Here is a 6,000-nt window from a genome sequence, read left to right as displayed (position 1 = left end):
AATAATAAGCATATGCTTTTACCTGATAGACAACTAATGATAATATAACAACTTTAAATATTGACCTAGTAATGTTAAGTAGCCAAGGTTAGCTTTGCTGACCTTCAATTGAGGGAATTCGGCAGAGTTCTCTGAGACATTTTTACAACTCATTGAAACTCTGAAGTAAATATATGGGCAAATGTTACCAAACATGATAATAATAGGTCTGCATTACGGTAGGCAGCTAATTGTTAAATGACGCTTTCCATCCTTACTTTAGAAGGTCACTGTCATTCAGGGGTGTGTGGTCATCCCATGAGGTTGTTGTCTAAACACTTAAGACACACCCTCGCCTTATGCCCTTGAGGGAATCTCCGTCACCATCTTGGAGGATGGTCCAAATGATTAGCCAAGCAAGGGAAGTTTGCAATGTAAGCCCCTCAGCCCTCGTTGCGAGTGTACAATTATGTTCACTCCGGGGCCTGAAACTCCCCATAACGAATGCAAATAAGTTAGACATTTTGCTACTACGTAAAAAGTAAATGTTTTTGCTTGGTTATCTTTTGGAAATTGTAGACATAAAACTTTTTGTTTCTTCAGAAGTTCCAGCTAGGCACTCTAACATTAGTTAGCTAATTCATTTGCTAGCTATCATACAGTAGGCTTATATTAATAATTATATATTTAATATAAGTAGACATGCACTCATAATTGAATGTAGCACATATAAAGCACCCACAAGCCACCGGTGGCTGAAAAAACAATCATCGTGGGATGAACGAGTGACACATTTCCGGCCAAGTGTGGTCCATTTAAAAATCATTCCTTCCTCCCTCGCTCCTTGCCCTGCAAGTGTATACTCATCAGACGTCATGATACGTCATCAGGAGTGTCCACTTAATTTGAGGGCTGTGGGGATAGGGTGCATATTTCAAGTGTTTGGACCTCAGGATAGTCTCTCAAGCAACAGGCTGTGAGGCAACAGCTTTCGCGAGCCCTGTGGCGAGCAAACAGCTGTCGCGAGCCCTGTGACGAGCCAACAGCTGTCGCGAGCCCTGTGACGAGCCAACAGCTGTCGCGAGCCCTGTGACGAGCCAACAGCTGTCGCGAGCCCTGTGACGAGCCAACAGCTGCCGCGAGCCCTGTGACGAGCCAACAGCTGCCGCGAGCTCTGTGACGAGCAAACTAGCCAATGGAAGCATAGTAGAACGCCCCTCTGAATAACGGGGCGTGGTTTTGGCTTAACTGCATTTGGGAAAAGAAAGACGCAGAAGTACCTAAGAGTTCAGGGAGGAGGAGGAGGAAAGCAGTCCCGTGGTGGACGGAGGCGTGTGGGGCAATGGTGAGGAGTAGGAACAGCGCATTTACAGTACTGAAAAGGACACATAACTTCCAACATCTGATTCAGTATAAGCAGGCCCAGGCTCTGAGGAGAACTATCCGTCAGGCAAAGAGGTCATGTTGGCGTTGGTTCTGTGACACCATTGGAAGGGCAACACCAGTGGGAAAAGTGTGGGGGATGATTACCAGAATGAGTGCGGTCAGAAGGGAGTGCGATTATCCAGTGTTGATGAGTGGGGAGGATGTGGCAGTAACAGATGAGAAGGCAGAGATGATGGCCAAAGCGTTTGCCCAAGTGCATAGCTCTGTAAATTTGTCAGAGGGGCAGAGGGAGAGAACAAGAGAGGAACATCCTGGATTGCTGGATAGGAGGGAGGATGTAAATTATGCATTGAATGCACCATTTACCATGGCAGATGTGAAAAGGGCAATAGGTAAGGCTGGGTTAACTTCATCTGGGAAATACGAGGTGTGCTATGTTATGTTGGCCCATCTTAGTGTTGAGGCACTGGATAATGTATTGATGTTGTACAATAGAGTGTGGGAGGGGAAACTACCAGGCAGCTGGAAGGAGGCAGTAGTGGTATGTTAGAGGAAATTATGGTTGAAATGATTAATTATGTATACATTATTGATTAGAACCATTTATTCTAATACTATTATGTTATGGTATGAAAAGTAAAAGTTATTGGTTAAGCTGTTACTGAAAATGTAAACAGAACGAATTAATTGTCTGTGCCTCTTGGGAGGTTAAAGGGGAGGGGATGCTATGGCTTTTCAGACAGATAAGAAATGTCTGGGAGATGTTCCAGACCTAAAACAATGGGCTCTTGTGAGAATCGGAGAGAGGGTGGGAAACTGATGATGTCATGTTCAGTTTATAACCTGTGGAAAAATGTGTATGAGTTTAGTACTCTCTGGAATAAAACGCTCTTACCTGGCTTTTAAGACTGGTCTCGATCTACTTCATGCATAATTAATGAACTTACACCTCATTAATGAATTAGAAACGAGTGCGAAATTGGTTTTGGCAATTAAAACATAAAGGAATTTAGAATTCCTCTATCAATTTGGTCCTTCGAGCCGGATCTAAATATCTCTCCCTGTGCCTGGAGGTAGTACGCTGGAAAATCGTGCACGGACGAGTTTTTGACTCGTTTTACTAAAGACCTGACCTCTGAATTGAGGTTAAAATTGAAACAGGCCTGCGTATTATCACAGAGGACAGAGAGGGTGACTAGATTCAAACGAACAATGTTTTCCCAGCCGGCAGCAGGTAAAGTAGCCTTTATTCTCGATTCTGGGGGGATTTGAGCTCTTTAATTGATGTTCTGAAATTTTCAGAAATCATCAATAATGGGGGCCTTGCTATTCCCACAGGGTATGTATGACCATCATACACTGGGTTTTGTATAACCGATATACACTGAAGCAGGTTCGAAAATAACCTGTGGTAATGTGCACTACCGTAAATAAACTAAACTTAATCATGAGAGGTAAAAACGCCCGAGATTAAGACGGGATATTAAAATAGGTACTGGGGGATAGGACGGTGATCTTGTAAAAATACTAGGCGTGGGGAGACGGCAAGAATGCGCAAGATAACTGGAATAGTGGCAGCATTGATCACTGTTCCGATTCAACTAATACTACGGAAAATATCCAAATGAGGAGGAGAGGGAAACTTAAATCTAAAGAAATGAGATAAAAGCCATATCTATAGACATGATGTTTCCATGCGAGAGGGAAATCTAACAATTAGTGGCGTAAGATAACGATTATTAGTGTTCTTTAAAAGCCCTCCGACACAACCGGAAAATAAGATTTTAACCAGGGCTTTACAAACCCTGGGCTTATGGTTGTTAGGTTAGACCTAAAAATCTGATTCAAAAGTCAAAACTATTGGTAAGATTTCCATAAAGAGCTAAACTTAATCATGAGAGATTAAGACAGATAAGGAAGGATTGTTTAGCCGAATAAGGAGGAGAGGGTAACTTAAATCTAAAGAAATTAGATAAAAGCCATATCTATAGACATGACAGTTCCATGCAAGAGGGAAGTTTAACAATTAGTGGCGTGAGATAACGATTATTAGCGTTCTTTAAAAGCCCTCTGATACAACCGGAAAATAAGATTTTAACTAGGGCTTTACAAACCCTGGGCTTATGGTTGTAAGGTTAGACCTAATATTTGTTTTCAAAAGTCAAAGCTATTGGTAAGATTTCCATAAAAGAGCTAAACTTAATCGTGAGAAACGCACCCGCCCGAGAATAAGACGGGATATTAAATAAGGTACTGGGAAATAGGACGGTAATCTTGTAAAAATATTGATCATCGTTCCTATTGAACTAATACTACTGAAATATCCAAATAAAGATACACATAGCCAGACAGAAAAACTAAGTAATTAAGTAACGGTCAATTGCTAATTCGTAGAAAGCCACACATAAAGAATTTAAAAATGATATAGAAAGGCATCTAGATTTCGGAGTAATCAATACAGATAACGGTAAGAACGAGTATATTTGCGGAGAGTCTCAGTCAATCCCATTGTGCTAGTAGGGGAGTGGTGAGCGCAGCAGTCTCACCAACGGTAATCCACGGTTCGGTTCCCGTTTAACTAAAATTGATTTTAGATCGTAATTGACCTATTTGCATGTTTTGCCTGAAAAATACGGTCGCCAGTGTTTGCAAAAGATATAACTGAACGGATATTATGTGTTCTAGATAGAATTGATAAAAGAAGTCATTAAAAATAATGGCGAGACAATTTCGATGTAAAACGCTATTTCGCCCTAAATGATCTGGTGGAATAATGTATTGAGATGGGAGTCGTAATTAAATAGATGTATCATAGAAGAGAGAGAGTTACCTAAAGTTAAATGGAGGGGATAACTGAGAGATACGATACAATTCCAGCCTGCCTGGACGTTATGGCTATTTATGAATCAATTGACATGAGAAGTTTAACACAAAAACATGGTACGTTTAAATGTTAGGGTATAGTAAATTGAGAAGTTCGGTTGGGTTTACTCTGATTATTAGAATTTAAAACTGAACTCAATCTGAATAGGGAATATATATTTTACAAAGGCGGGCAGATTTGTGTCTATAGCCAGCAACGGAATTGCTAGACACTCAAATGGGGCTATATAGTGTAACGCTTTGGACTATAAATTAGGTAAGAATAGTTTAATCGTAAGAAGTTGTGATTTGTTTTTCCGAGTATTGATTTTTGGTTAAGGTAACGGCAGTGAATTTGAACAAAAAGTAACGTATTCTAAAAATGATCTGAATTCCGTTCTCATTGCGGGGAACAAATAAAATGTCTTATCTTAAAAGGGACAGTGCACGGTAATCACAGTGGTTTGAGTGTATGACAGGGGAAAAATATTGTGGGACGACAAGTCGAAGAAAGAAAAATAAGTTACATGATACCTCAAGGGATTTAAAACAAACGATGTGACGGGATCATCGGAATTATTGGGTGTCGTTGTAGGAGCAAAAGTTTGGGTTAAGGGGATTTCCCTGTTCCCAGAGACAAGGCATTTTAAAGGCGTACACTCACTAATGCTAGTCTGAGTTTGTAATTAGACAAGTGAATAACGTATTGGGAATAGAGTTGTAATTAAAATACTAAGTCAAAGACGAGACAGGTACTTAGAGCAAAATGGATTCTAAATGATAACAAAGAGACAACTATAATTCATGCCCATTATGCCCATCGAAATGTGTTTATAAAATTAGCGAATTGAGAGATGTTGATTGATGTTGTAAACTCTAATTCAGGATTCAACAGATGTGATAAATTAGGTTTGGTTTATCGAACCCGAAATACTGTTGTTGCAGACAGCCAACCATTATTTACAATGAGTTGAAAATCGTTGCGATATGAGTCAAGATTGAGCGCTTGTTGATGACATCACTCGCGAAGCTTCCGTCGCCACGGAAATGATGTCGTGACTGGGGGTAAACGAGAAAATGGTTTGTGTCTTTTAGAAGGAAAATGTGTGCATTATTGTTGAGTCACTTTTCAGAAGTTGATAAAAATGTCGAAATACATTTTTAAAAGGAGTATGTAAGTCGTCAGGAAAGATGCTAAAAACTAGCAGCTGATTCGCTAGGTGGGTATCATTGATTTGTGGCGTTTATTTGGACTGTAATTAGGCCATGAGAAAGAGAGATTGAATGTCTGAATCATAAAACATCGTGATAATGGATTCTGATGGTTATTGATTCTTGGTTTGATTGTTTAAGTAACACCAGTTAATTTGAGCACTGTTTCCATTATGTGGAACAGTGTCAGGGTATTAATGGTGAAAAGCAACCTCTATAGTAAAACATAATTGTATATGTTTCGGGAAAGTAGCTAGGTTGAATTTGGTCATTTGAGCTTTTCCCTTGATACGTAGACATACGTAACAGGGGCAAGTTGTTTTTCCTTGAGGATGGTGTGTTGTTTTATTGAGATGTAAATGTAAATTGAAGGAGCCAAGGGAAAATACGTTATATTTTTGTTAAATATCTGGGATTATAATCTTGGGGAGAATGAGGCCATAAACGACCAAATTTGAAAGGCCTGGAAGTTTTGATTAATCATTAAGGTTTGCAAATATATACACATAAAACATTTGTTAGGACTATTTGTTTTGGTGCAAAGGTATTTTAAAGAGGCAC

This window comes from Oncorhynchus keta, chromosome 7 (assembly GCF_023373465.1).
Source record: "Oncorhynchus keta strain PuntledgeMale-10-30-2019 chromosome 7, Oket_V2, whole genome shotgun sequence".
Taxonomy (NCBI): Eukaryota; Metazoa; Chordata; class Actinopteri; order Salmoniformes; family Salmonidae; genus Oncorhynchus; species Oncorhynchus keta.
Note: the sequence above shows the minus strand (reverse complement) of the source record.